Source organism: Petaurus breviceps, unplaced genomic scaffold (assembly GCF_028583685.1).
Source record: "Petaurus breviceps papuanus isolate PSGF00001 unplaced genomic scaffold, PetGlider_PUasm1.0 98, whole genome shotgun sequence".
Lineage (NCBI taxonomy): Eukaryota > Metazoa > Chordata > Mammalia > Diprotodontia > Petauridae > Petaurus > Petaurus breviceps.
The window spans coordinates 17,035,756-17,050,335 of NW_027187460.1; the positions used below are offsets into that span (position 1 = coordinate 17,035,756).

The 14,580-nt window shown below is 42.8% G+C and overlaps 1 long non-coding RNA gene across 3 annotated transcripts in view; it reads left to right on the plus strand.

The window, feature by feature from the left end:
• Positions 1-14,580, plus strand: part of LOC138155681 (uncharacterized) — a 27,971-nt gene extending 13,391 nt beyond the window's left edge. For 2 of the 3 annotated variants that reach the window (XR_011166933.1, XR_011166934.1), the window contains exon 5: positions 13,706-14,580. This is a non-coding gene — a long non-coding RNA (uncharacterized lncRNA). Of the gene's footprint in view, positions 1-653; positions 1,755-13,705 lie in introns of those variants that run through there. The other variant, XR_011166935.1, reaches the window with a different exon arrangement.

A 14,580-nucleotide genomic window follows, 5' to 3' on the forward strand; every position in this document is an offset into this window, starting at 1 on the left:
AGAGAGAGACAGAGACAGAGACAGAGACAGAGAGAGACAGAGAGACAGAGAGAAAGAGAGAGAGAGAGAGAGAGAGAGAAAGAGAGAGAGAGAGAGAGAGAGAGAGAGAGAGAGAGAGAGAGAGAGAGAGAGAGAGAGAGTTCCCTGTTCCCTGTGACCAGACCCAATAACTACTTCTATTTCCAAAAGGCAGAAACATGGTAGTTGCATTTGCATTTCCTACTGCTGAGGGCCCAGGGTGACTATTGATTTTATCAAACAAGCCCAACTGAAACAATGGGAAGACCCTGAACTGGAATAAACCTGGCTGTGTAACTCGCTATGTGACCTTGGGCAAGTCACTTCTCCCTCTTTCTGGGTCTCAGTTTCCTCACCTGTCAAATGGCATAATAATACTCATACTGCCTCCCTCACTGAGGGTATTTTGGGGATTAATTGAACTAATGAATGTGAAAGCATTTTGAAAAGTTAAAAGTATTTCAGAAATGTCAGCTATTATAAATAAAAGAAACCTCCCTATCCACTCTTCCTCTTTTGCACCTGATTTTGGATTCAGAAAATGACTAATTCACAGTCTTTACCACATCATTTCACTTCTCCTTCTTAAGGAAAAGGGCAAACATTCCCCTGTCTCTCTTTCTTGTATTTCACAGATAGCTCTGGCTTCTCAATATTTGGAGGGGGATGCTGTCCATTTAAAGAGAAAATAACCTGGAAGATACACTGTAAATATGTCCAATAGAGCAATCAAGATCCCATTCCAATCTGATTTCCTTCAGCAGACATCTCCCTCTGTCATCCTCACCCTTCCCCTTATTTTCAGTCTCTCCCTGTCTGCTGGCTCATTTCCTACTGCCTACAAGCATGCCCATGTTTCCCCCAGCCTGAAAAAAAACAAAAAAACAAAACTCTCACATGATCCTTCTATCCCTGCTAACTTTTATCCTGTCTCTCCTCTGCCCTTTGTAGCTAAACTCCTTGAAAAGGCCTCTACAATTGTGTTTCCACTTTCTCTCCTCTTACTCATTTCTTAACCCCCTATAATCTGGCTTCTGACCATAATCCACAGAAACTACCTGCTCCCAAGTTAATGATTATCTCTTAGTTATCCAATGCAATGGCCTCTCCTCAATCTTCATTCTCCTTGATGGCCCTGCAGCCTTTGACACTGTTGACTGCTCTCCCTTCCTTGATATTCTTTCCTCTGAGGTCTTCAGGACATCACTCTCTCCTGGTTCTCTGACCACTCTTTCTCTGCCTCCTTTTCAGTATCCTCTTCCAGATCATACCCTCTAATCATAGATGTCCCTTATGATTCTGTACTGGGCTCTCTTCTCTGCTCCCTCCATGCTACTTCAATTGCGAATCTTATCAGCTCCCGTGGATTTAATTATCATCTCTATGCTGATGATTCTCAAATCTACCTTTCTTGCCCCAATCTCTGCTGAACTCCAGTCTTGCATCTCCAACTGCCTTTCAGATATTGAACTGGATGTCCAGTAGACATCTAAAATTCAACACATCCAAAACAGAATCAGAATATTTCCCCTTTTGGGGTGGGGGGTTGGGGAAAGATGGGAAGAGAAAAAATTGTAACTCAAAATCTTGTGCAAATAAATGTTAAAAACTAAAAAGAAATAAATTAAAAATTTGAAAAAAAATTCTTAAAAAAAAAAGAATATTTCCCCTTAAGCCTTGTTACTACAGAGGACACCATCTCTCCAGGGTCTTGGGATCACAGTCTAAGAGCCATCCTGGACTCCTCACTATCTCTCACCCTCCATATGCCAAGGCCTGTTGATTTCATCTCTGTAACTTCTCTTGAATATGCCCTCTACTCTCCTCTGACCCTGACAGGCCTCTAGTTCCCTCATCATCTCACACCCAGATTACTGCAATAGCCTACTGGTGTTCTGCCTGCCTCAAGACTTTCCAAAACAACCCATTCTCCATTTTGCCACTAACAGGATTTTCCTAAAATGCATTTTCGATCCTGTAACTCCCTTCTACTCAATACACTCCAGTGACTCCCTGTTGCCTCCAGGATTAAATACAAAATCCTGTTTGACATTCAAAGCCCTTCATAACTTAAGCCCCTTCTACCTTCAGGCTTCTTAAACCTTACTCCACAACTCCATAATCTTTGACCCAGTGACACTGGCTTCCTGGCTGTTCCACCAACAAGACACTCCATCTCTTAGCTCCGAGCATTTTTTCTGCTGTCCCCCATGCCTGGAATGCTTTCTCTCTTCTGCTGAAAATGATGACCTCTCTGGCTTCTTCTAAGTCCCAACTAAAATCCCACCTTCTATAGAAAGCCTTCCTTAACCCTTTTTAATTCTAGTGTCTTCTTTCTATTAATGACTATATAGCTTGCTTTGTATATCTTTGCATGTTATTTCCCCCATTAGACTGTAAGTGCCTTGAAGGCAGGGACTATATTTTGCCTTTTTTTTTTTTGTATTCCCACAGTTTAGCATAGTGCCTGGCAAATAGTAGGTGCTTAATAAATGTTTTTAGATTGATTGATTAAGGTATGGCCAGTTGGAGTTATCTCCCTGGCACACAAGATGGGCAGGGAGGGAGTCTGAAAATCTCCTGGTGGCTTAATGTTGACTTAAGGAAATTCCCAATGGAGGAAGTGAGTGGCTCTACCGATTGATATTTCTAAAATACCTGAGATTCACACACATTGTTAGCCCATAAACTCCCCCATTACTATCAATAAAGAGTCCTATTCCCCCTCAATCTTTCCTTCAGTGATTTCCTTTCTGATCCAATCCATCAAACATTTAAAAACTTACTATAGGTGACACAAAGGCAAAAAAATTAGTCTCTGCCCCCAAAGAGTTTATACTTTTGTGGGAAGTTATCTTGGATATCTTGTCAGGTCAAGCATTTATTGAGTACCTACTATGTTCCAGGTACCTGTTAAGTGCTGGGGAAACAAAGAAAGGCAAAAACAGTTCCTTCCCTCAAGTTTATATCCAACAGGGGAGACCAGATGCAAACAACTTCATACAAACAATGCTGTTGTTATCGTTCAGTGTTTTTCAGTCCTGTCCAACAGACAAGATAAATCAGAGATCATTTCAGAGAGGAAAGTGGTGGCATTAAGGGAGATAGAAAAGGCTTCCTGCAGAAGGTGAGACCTTAACTGAAACTTGTAGAAAACCAGGAGGGAAACACAGGCAGGAGGCAATTCCAAAAATGAGGGATAACCATTGAAAAGGCAGAAATCTGGGAGATGGAACAGCAAAGAGGCCAGCAGCACTGTATTATAGAGTATGTGGAGAAGAGTAAGAAGACTAGAGAGGTGGAAAAAGACCAGTTTTATATTTGATCCTAGAGGAAATAGGGAGCCACTGGGATCTGTTAAATGGAGTGTGTGTGTATGTGTGTGTGTGTGTGTATGTGTGTGTGTGTGTGTGTGTGTGTGTGTGTGTGTGTGTGTGTGAGAGAGAGAGAGAGAGAGAGAGATGGGGTCAGACTTGTGCTATGCAAAGATCACTTTGATATCTGGGTAGATGATGGATAGGAATGGGAAGAGACTTGAGGAAGTGATCCCACACAGCAGACCCCTACAATAGTCCAGGTGTGAGGTGATAAGGGCCTACACCAGCATGGTGGTGATGTCAGAGGAGAGAAGAGGGCCTCTACCAGAGATGTTTCAAAGGTAGAATCCTAGGACTTGGCAGTAGATTGGATATGGGCATGGGGTGGGGTGAGAGAGTTGAGGATGACAGGAGCCTGGTGGCTGAGAGGATGGTGATACCCTCCGAAGAAATAGGGAAGCAGGGAAGTTAGAAAAAGGGAAGTTTTTTTTTGCGGAAAAGATAATGAGTTTGGTTCTTGACATGTTGAGTTTAAGCTGTCTGTAGGACATTCAGTATAAAGGATTTAATAGGGAAGTTAGAACTTCCAAGACTAAAAGTCAAGAGAGAGGCTAGGGTTGGATGAACACATATGAAAATCATCTGCAGAGGTGATAACTGAATCTATAGGAGGTGATAAGATCACCAGACGAAGCTTAATAAGGCAAGAAAATGGACAAGGATATTTTGAGTTCTATTCAGCACCCCTCCCCAACTCCCACCCCCTCCCCCACTACTCAGATTTTTTTAGTACTTAAACCCTGGGGCTGTGGAGTCCTGGCTGGTGAAACCCTCTTTTTTGGCCAATGCCTGGTGTAAATTTCCATTGAATTCCATACTATTTCAGTCTAACCCATTGTTCTAGCTTTTGGTAACTTTTTACACCTTGACATCTCCTACGTTGTGAAACTGGGTGACTTGAAGGATGGTAGTGCCCTCAACAGTAATAGGGAAGGTAAATGCTCAATGAGTATCGAACGGATGAATAAATAATTTAAATGAATGTTAGGGATAGAAGCAACCTTAAAAATCATCTGGTCCAATCCCATTGTTTTACAAAGGAGTAAACTCCAGGAAGACAAATCCTTTCCTGTTCTTAACTTCCCTGATACTATGGATCATCCTCTTAATAACCCTGGACTTGAAACCCAGGTGTTATTTTGACTTTTCATTCTCTCTCACTTGTTCAGTCATTTTTCACTCTTCGTGCCCCCATTTGGGGCTTTCTTGGCAAAGATACTGGAATAGTTTCCTATCTCCTTCTCCAGCTCATTTTAGAGATGAGCAAATGGAGGCAAACGGGGTCAAGTGACTTGCCCAGGATCATACAGCTAATGAGATTCTGAGGCTGGATTTGAACTCAGGTTCTCCTGACTCCAGGACCTACACTCTATCCACTACACCACCTAGCTGCCCCTCCTCTCTCACATAAGTTGCCAACTCCTGTGGGTTCTACCTCTGAAACATCTCTTAGATAGGCTTCTTTCTCTCCTCTGACACTGCCACCACCCTGGTGAAGGCCTTCATCATCTCATGCATAGCCCACTGGTTGGTTTCCCTGCCTCAAATCTCTCCTCATTCCAATCCATCCTCCACTCACCCATCACAGTGACCTTCCTAAAATACAAGTCTTTCCATTTATCCTGTATATAGCTTGTTTGTATGCAGTTGTTTGGATTGGACTGTGAGGTCCTTGAGGACAGTGAGTGTTTTTAACCATTTTTGTTACCACAGTGCTTAGCGTAGTACCTGGCATACAGCAGGTGTTTAATAAATGCTTATTGAGAAAATGACTAGTTAATCCTCCCTATTATCTCCAGGATCAAATATAAAGCCATCAGTTTGACTAATAGAACCCTTAGGAGTTTGATGACAGATGATATTCAGAAGCAAATTTTCTTGCTCAGGATCCCAAAATTCTGGGCTAGCCTTAGTCTTTGATTTTTCCTTCTGCACTTAGAAGCTGATGTTTTCAAATCACAGAGTTAGAAATGGAAGAGATCTTTCAGTCAGTCAACAAGTCACCCTTTTTACATTTCTCCCTTATACTCCCTCCCCCTCCCCCTGGCCCCCAGCATACCTACTCTGATGCAGTGATGATGACCTCCTTACTGTTCCTCACACAGGACATTCCATCTTTGCCCTCAGAGTGTTTCACTAGTTGTCCCTCATGTTTGGAAATTGCTCCCTCCTTATCTCCTCCTTCTGGCTTCCCTGGGTTCCTTCAAATCTCAGCTAAAATCCCATTTTCTGCAAAAAGCCTTTCTTGGTCCTCCTTAATCTTAGTGTTTTCCCTTTGTTAACTGCTTCCATTTTATCCTGTTATTCACAGTGCCCACAATCATTATAAATATACCTGCATGGTGCTCAATCACAAAATATAGCAGACTCTCCATATAGAGGACAGAAGCAAAACATTTATTCAGACACCAGAAAACCAAATCCCAAAACCAGTAAGCTGATTCCATCATAGTATTGAAGAAGTTAACCCACAACAGCACAGAGAGCCACTTCCCACAAACTAACATTTACTCACAAGCCTAACTGTCTCCCTTAGAAGCTTCCTCTTCTCCCTCAAGTCTCTAACTGCTCTGACACCCAGTTTCCTATGGGCTCTGCTCCAGTCTTCAGCAAACTCCTCCCACCACAAGCTCCATGTGATTACATTCAGCCTATTAGGGGGCAGGGTATATTTTCAAAGCAGGGAAGGTCTTCAAATTCCCTTAGGCTTATTAAGGTGCAGGGAAGATCTTCAAATTCACATTACCATTACACCTGTCATACATTGTTTGCACATAGTTGTCTGCACATCCTCACCCTTGTTAGAATGTAAGCTTCTTGAAAATGGAATTTTTTTTTTAAATGTTATTTCAACCCCAGAACTTAGCACAGTACTTGGCACACAGTAGTGGCTTAATAAATGTTAGTTGACTGCCAGAGAGACAAGGAAGGGAAAGTGTTTTGCCTAAAGTTACACAGAGAGTGTAGCCAGGCCTAAAACTCAGACTTGGTTTCTCTCAGTTAGTGTTCTTCTCATCAAACCAGGGAAAATTATTAGAGGAGAAATAGGAAGCATGCTTTGCCCTGGGTATTGTCCCAATGAACCAGTTCTGAATGCAGGGAAGCCAATCAGTGTCCACAGTCTTGCTGCAGATGTTGCCCAGATGAGAAATGTAGGTTATCAGTTGGCACTGCATTATTGGCTCTGGGTTGTCTAGGGAAAGGTTGCAAAAATCTTTCTTATGTGCTCAAAGAAAACAGTTGGCACTATGAAAGCAGATAGAGGGGAGTATGATAAGGAATCATAATGTTAGCATTGGAAGGCTCTTGAATGCACAGAATGTAAGAACTGGCAGAGTGCTTAGAGATCATCTAGTCTAACCTCATTTTACAAGGAAGGAAACAGGGGTGAAGTGCTTCACCCATGTCATATGCTAATTCTTGGACCATGGATGGTACAGTGAGAAGAAGTGGGACTGGTCTCACAAGATCTCAGTTTGAATTCAGGCTCAGCTGGTACTTCTGTGTCCTTAGGCAAATAAATCACTTATCTTCCCTGGAGTCTCACTTTCCTCATCTGCAAAAATGTTATGGGGAAGAGGGGAAAGTTGCAGCTATGTGATTCTGTGCAAGTCACTTAGCCTTTCTGACTCAGTTTCCTCATCTGTAAAATGAGGTAGTTACTTGGCTGTCTTCAAGGTCCCTTCCACTCATGACAGATCTTATGACCTCTATGGCCTCTTCTAGCTCCCAAGTTCAAGGCCCACAAAGCCAGGCAGAGTCACAGGGATTTCAGAGAGCCCTGGAAGTTCCCCAGGGGAAAGTAGGCAGGTGTCACTTTTTCTCAAGGAGCTGGCCCCACCCCTAAGCAAGCTTATAAAAAGGTGTGTCCACCTCGTGACTGATTGTAGCATTTGGCTACTTGGTCAGGTGGGTGTGGGTGGGTGTGTCAGTGGAGGGCCCAAGGCCAGTACCTTCCCCTGAGTTATCTCACTACGGGAAAGAATCTTGGCCCTGACCTACTTACAGGGAAAGGAGGTGAAAATTCTCTGCTGCTGAAAACTTTCAAAAGGTGCTGAAGTTCTAACAACAGTGGTAGAAACTCTTACCCAGAATTTTAGGTGTGAGTTTATTTTTAGGGATGGGGGATGGAAGCAGAGAGAACCCCTGGGCTTTTTTTTTTTTTTTTAAAAATCAAAGGAAAAAAAAAAAAAAGAAAAGATCATGGTGATGGGGTACAGGCTCTGGCAAACCCCTTGAACTCTGAATCTTCCCACTTGATGAGGCTGAGCTATAAATCTTTTTATACCTAGGCCCAATCTCTCTTACTCTTAACCTAGCTTAGTCCTCCACAGTCAAGCTACTTCCCACCCTTGATCCTATCAAAATATCTATACCCAAATCTGTTACCCTTAAACTAGCCTAGACCTCCATTGTCTGTCATCTCCAGGTAGCCTTCAGCTATTTGCCACCCTTAATTTCATTACTGGTGTCTGGCCTCAGTTCTATCAAAGATCCTCCCTAGACTCCTCCTCAAGACCCTCCCCAAACTCCTCCTCTAGACCACCCTTAGAACCCTCCCACAATCTTTATGTATATAAGCTCCATCTTACCTCCATGAGGTGGCCAAGAATTCAATCTAGCACAGACTCATTTTGTATCAGATAATTCTGGCCTGCTTGTCAATACAAGTTTCACATATACTTAGGCTCCTTAAGAGTCTACCCCTTAAGGCGAATCTTTAATAAACTTTACTTTTGCAGAGAGAAGACTTGATTTGAATTTATTCATCAGGACCCAGCGTGTTGACGTTTTGGGGTCTTGAGCTCCCCTAGTCTAAACCTTAAACCTCAACATTTTATGGTTCCCCGACTGGGAATCATTGCTTATATCAAGTTCGTCTCCAGTCAGGACTGGAAGGTACATAAGCCTCTCTCTCCCTATCCCCTTCCTGCTCTCCAAGTACCTTGGAGGTGCCTGACCTCTCAGGTCACATGAGGTCAGACAGCTAGGAGGCTCATACTCAGCCTGACACTCAGGTTCTTGGTCCAGTTTGGTTATGTTGGAGGTCATAGATCTGGGCACAGTTTCTGAAGCATGGAGGACAAGGACAAATGCCCCATCCAGAAGTATAAGCTTGATTCTTTTCAATTCTCTTGGCGCTAGGAAATTGGAAAAACTTCAGGTACGTTTTTGTGGTTTTTTTTTGGTCTTGTTTTGTTTTGTTTTGTTTTTTGAGGCTTACTCCCAGATCTTGCTTTATGGAGGAAGGGACTTCCAGACCCTACACCTATAATGGGTCAATGCTTTTTTAGTTCCCAAAAGTTCACCTTTGGGTTGTCTTTTACAACATTGGGAAAATTTTAGTTTCTCTAAAGAACTTAAAAAGAAAAAGCTCATGTTCTTTTGCAACACTGTTTGACCTCAGTATCACCTAGAGGGCCGTGAAGTGTGGCCTGTTTTGGGGACTTTAAAAGATGATACTTTCTTGCAGTTGGAATTATACTGTCGCTGAGAAGAAAGATGGATAGAAGTTGCCTACATAATGGCCTTCATCAAATTCTCTCGGAAATTCTCAGGAAAGACTGTAAGATACTTGAAGCTAGAGTCCCTCCACAAAGGGGTAATGGGGGCCAATTAAACAACCCCTTTCCTATGGCCCCCAGGGCTCTGACCCCAGTCCCTCCCCCCCCCACTCCTGCTCAGATCCCAGTCACAAGTCTCATGGAAGCAGCTCCCCCAGTCCCTCCTGCTGCTCCCCAACCCTTTTCCCCTTGGTTTCCCTTCCCTTTTTCTCTAGCCCAACACCCCTTGTTTCCTGCTTCCTACACCATCCACATCTCCTACTCTGCATCACCCTCGGTGGCCCGTCCCCCTGAGGCAACACCTACTCAGGTCTCAGGCCCTACACCCAAGGCAGTCTTTAGGGTATTTCCTCTTCTGACCCTTTCCCCTCCTCAGGTGCCAGCTGATCTTCCCCCTTACCAGCCAGATCCCCTGATCTTGCAGTCTGATTCAGTTCAGCCAGCACCGCACTCCCCCCCCCCCCCCCCCCCCCCCCCCCCCCCCCCCCCCCCCCCCCCCCCCCCACACCCCCCCCCCCCCCGCCCCGCCCCTCTCCGCACCTCCCAGTCACTCCCTCACAAGAAGCAGGACTTCCTATCTCCCTTCCCAAGCCTCCTTCCTCATGGAAGCTTCAGGGCTTTTTCCCCCTAAGGGACATGACTGTCTCGCCCAGTGGGACAACTATAATACATATTCCATTCTCCATTTCGGATCTCATTCAAGTTAAAGAGAAATTGGGGAGATACCCCAAAGATCCCCCAAAGTTTACTGAAGGCTTCAGAGACATATCCCCACAATTAGAGCTTTCTTGAGATGATCTGCATATCCTCTTCTCTACCTGTTTTTCCACTGAGAAGAGAATCTGGAAACAAGCCCAAAAATTTGGGGATCGTTTGGCTAGCAATGACCCCCCATCAATGGTATCACAGAATCCCAGCATTGGAAGGGACCTGCTCCAATCCCTACCTCAGTAGGACTCCTCTATAACGTGTCTCTGACAGGTAGTCTTCCAAGACTTTCAGTAACAGGGAACTCATTTACTTCCTAGCACCATAGTCCATTGTTGGCTAACCATGGGTCCATCAATAGAAACACACTCAGCTCAGAGGACCTGGGTTCCAATCCAGCCTCTGACACTCACTACCTGTATAACCTTAGGGAAATTACTAAATCTTAATGGACTTTATTTTTTCTTATCTGAAAGCTTAGGTTGGATTAATAATAATGATAAAAATAATTAGCATTTAAGTGATGCTTTAAGGTTTGCAAAATGCTTTGCAAAAAGTATCCCAGTTTCTTACAATTCTGGGAGGTAGGTGCTAGTATGATCCCCATTTTACAGATGAGGAAACTGAGGCAGACAGGTTAAGTGACTTTCTCAAGGTCACATGGCTAGGAAGTGCCTGATGCAAAATTTGAATTCAGGTCTTCTGTCTTCAGTGCTCTAAGCACTGTACTGTCTAGCTACTTTTAGCTTTAAAAGTCTCTGAGATTCCTTCCAGGTCTAATTTAATGACTCTATAAACTTTAATTGTTAGGAAATTCTTTACATTGGCCTAAAATTGACTCCTCTGAAGCTTATTAGCCATTGTTTTTAGTTCTCCCTTTTGAGAATCACAGGATGTCACATACCTTTTTCATAAATGTCAGATATTTGGAGGAAGGGATAATATTCTTCCCAAGTTTCTCTCTTATGTGCTAAATGCCACCACTTGTTTAGACTAAACCTTGTATGCCAAGGGTTAGTCAAGTGTTTCTTTGATATTTACTCTAGGTCCCATGGAGGATACCAAGAAGCATAAAATGTGGCCCCTGATCTTGGGAGTTAATGGCACATGACATTCAGAAGCAAATGTCCAACCCGTTTTTTGGAGGGCAATTGGGGTTCAATAACTTGCCCAAGGTCACACAGCTAGTTTTGTGTGTGTGTGTGTTAAGTGTCTGAGGCAGGATCCGAACTCAGGTCCTCCTGACTCAGCAGCCGGTGCTCAACTCACCTAGCCGCCCCCCAACTCATTCTTCTAAAACTATTTATTTTCTTGCTCATTTCCCCAAAATTCTGGGATAAACTAATGCTAGGGTTTTTCTCCTTGCATTTAGATTAGAAATTGAAGTTTTCAAATCATGGAACATTAGAGATGAGAGAAATCATTCAGTTAGTCAATCAACAAGCATTTTATTAAATGCTTGCTCAGTTTCAAGCCCTCTGCTAAATGCTAGGGTTAAAAAGAAAGTAAAAAAAAAATCCCTGCCCTCAGGGAGTTTACATTCCAATGGAGGCAACAACCAGAGTTAAATGGAAGGAAATTTGAAAGAAGTCCTTAATTGAAGGAAAGACTGGGAAAGTTCTTTCACAGAAAGTAGCCTTTGAGCTTCTTGAAGCAAGTCAGAGAAACTAAGTGTCTGAGGTGACGGAAGGAGGCATTTCAGCCAAAGCAGAAGCTAGAGAGAGGGGATGGGATGTCATACCTGAGGACAGCAAGAAGTCTGGTGGACCTGGATCAGAGAGAGTGGAGAGAGTGGACATTAAGGTGTCAGAAGACTAAGGTAGGTAAGGAGCCAGGCAAGGAAAATTGTCTATCTTTGAGCACAGAATAGTAAGACTGGAAGAGAAAAGGGAAAGTAAAAAATCATTGAACATAAAATGTCTAAATTGTCAGAGGTCTTGACCTTTGCGTCTATGTGATGGACCCCTACGGCACACTCTGGTGGAGCTTAATATTATTACTATGCTTGTTGCCTACATTTAAAAAAAATTTTTTTTGGAGGCAATTGGGGTTAAGTGGCTTGCCCAGGGTCACATAGTGTCTGAGATCAGATTAGAACTCAGGTCCTCCTAATTTCAGGGTAGGTCCTCTAGCCACTATACCACCTAGCTGTCCTGCTACATTCAAAATTTAAGGAAATGTTAAATTCCACTTAGAGGTTAATGAAGGAAATAAACATTTATTAAGAGCTTAAATATGTGCCAGGCATTATAGTAAGCACTTTACAGATATTATCTCATTTGATCTTCACCACACCTCTGGAAGGTAGGTGCTATAATTATATCCATTTGTAATTGAGGAAACAGGCAAACAGGGTTAAGTGACTTACTCACATTTAGAAAGTATCTGAGATTTCAACTCAGATCTTCCTGACTCTGGGTCTAGCTCTCTATCTACCATGTCACCTTCAGTCTTTAATGAAAATAAAGAAGTTATTTTTTTCCCCATAAGTTCATGGACCTCTAGAAATCTACACAGGGATGTTCTGGATCCAAAAGTAAGAATACTTGCTTGTAAGAACAGAATGTTAGAGGTACAATGGATGGGAGAAGTATGATACATTTGGAAGAGACTCCAAAAATCTTCTAGGTCAGAAGTTCCCAACCTTCTTGAGTAGCAAGACCTTTCCCCCCCATTTTGGAGGCAGTTGGGATTGAATGACTTGACCAAGGTCATGTAGCTAGTCTGAGGCCACATTGGAACTCAGGGCCTTCTTACTCCAGGGCCAGTATTCTATCTACTGTACCACCTAGCTGCCCTGTGGAAAGCCCCTTTTTAACACCAATGAACTTTACTATGCCTTCCTCTTCTCCCCCACTTGCCTCAGTAGAGTAGTTATACCACTAAGAACATAGATTTAGAACTGAAAGAGACCTCAGAGGTCATCTAGCACAACTCCCTCGTTTTATAAATGGGGAAACTGAGTTGCAGAGACCTTGAGTGATCTGTCCAAGATCAACAGGGAGTTGGTGGCAAAGTTGGCCTTCACACTCAAGACCTCTAGACTCCAAATCCTGTCCCACTGCCCCATGCTGCCTGATATTCAAAGACTCCAATAAATTCAGGAATGCTTTTAAATTAATTTGCAGTTTGTTAATCAATCACTCAATCCACAGGTATCTATTAAGTGGCTACTATCAGGTGCTATGCTAGGCCCTATAGGAACAAAAGGGAAACATCTCCAGGGCACTTATATTCTATTGGAGTAAACAAAATATGCACATATAAATTAATATAAAATAGATACAAGGATAGAGGTGGCTAGATGGCTTAGTGGATAGAGTGTAGGGTCTGGAATCAGGAAGACCTGAGTTCAAATCTGGCCTCAGATACTTACTAGCTGTGTGACCCTGGGCAAGTCACTTAACCTCTTTTTGCTTTAATCCACTGGGGAAAGACATGGCAAACCACCTTAGTATCTTTGCCAAGAAAACTCCCTGGATAATATAGTCTATCGGGTCAGGAAAAGTCAGGTGTGACTGAACAACAACAAGATAAAAGGTAACTTAAGGAAAGGAATAGACTAGGAAAAGCCTGTAGGATGTGGGTGTTGGGTTTTTCTTTGAAAGGTGGTAAAGACTATTTTAAGAGGCAAGGGTAATGAGAAAAAGTAAATCAGATAAAACCCCATTGAAGACTCACACCCACAGGTTGCATCCTCAAAGGCCAGCTGACTATAGGATTTTAAGTAACCCTATGGGGACCTAATATTTCTAATACTGTTATTACCTACAGGTCCCCACCAGTGTGTCTCCATCAACAATAAGGCAGTAGCCTGAACTAGCCACTACAAAAAGGAATCATTGAGCTTGTATAACAAGAATAGATGGCAGAATATTGGTACAAAATACTCTCCTTAAACTAGGGGTAACCCATTCTCTCTATAAGAACAAGGTCCCTAGAGAAAGTGGGCACACACTTAAAATATAACAGAAAAATATAGGTGGCAAAGGAAGATCTTAAATTCCCTGGTTACTGGAATTCCTTTCTTCTCTTTAGGATCTGCATGAAGTTCCCCTTGGATAGAGGGCTCTGTTGGCTCTGAGGATTGGTATCTCTGGAGTCCACTCTCTCTGCCACAGTACTTCCTGATGCTGTAAAGGACACTGTCATCATCTCTCTGTAGGTGTTTGCTCTGTCATTGGTCACTACTGCTCAAACTCTGGATTACCAGACAATGAAAGGGGGTGGAGGAAGGGAGAAATTCTCTCTTTCTCCCTCTCAGGGGTTGCTCTGCTATTAGACTTGCCAGTTTCTGGGCATTTGAGATTCTGAATTGGTTTGTTATTTTTAAAGGTAGCCCCAGAGGTGTGTCTAATTCTTTCATCCAATCTCAAAAAAAATATTTCCTGTATGGTTCTATCTTTCTCCAATGATCAAAGCACTGGGTCATTCTTCAAAGTGATCAAAGATGTGTTTGAATCTTGTTTCCACTTTTGATTGAATAAACCTAGACTCAAGATGGCCTGAGTTCAAATGTGGCCTCAGGCATTTTCTAGCTGTGTGACCTCTGGCAAGTCACTTAACTTCTGCCTGCTTCAGTTTCCACTACTGTAAAATGGGGATCATAATAGTACCTACCTCCCAGGTTCTTGTGAGGATCAAGTAAAATAATATTTGCAAAATGTTAAGACAATCTGGCACATAGTAGGTGCTATATAAATGCTGGCTATAATAATGATAATTATTATTATGTGATTATGTTAATGGAGGTAGAGTCAGAGACCTCATCCTTACACAGACAAGGGAAATAAACTGTGCAAGGACATGGAGATGGGAAATGTTATGTTGTATGTTAGGAATAGCAAGGACACCAGTTAGGTTGGAATATAGAGTACATAAAAGGAAGGAATGCAAAATAAATCTGAAAATAT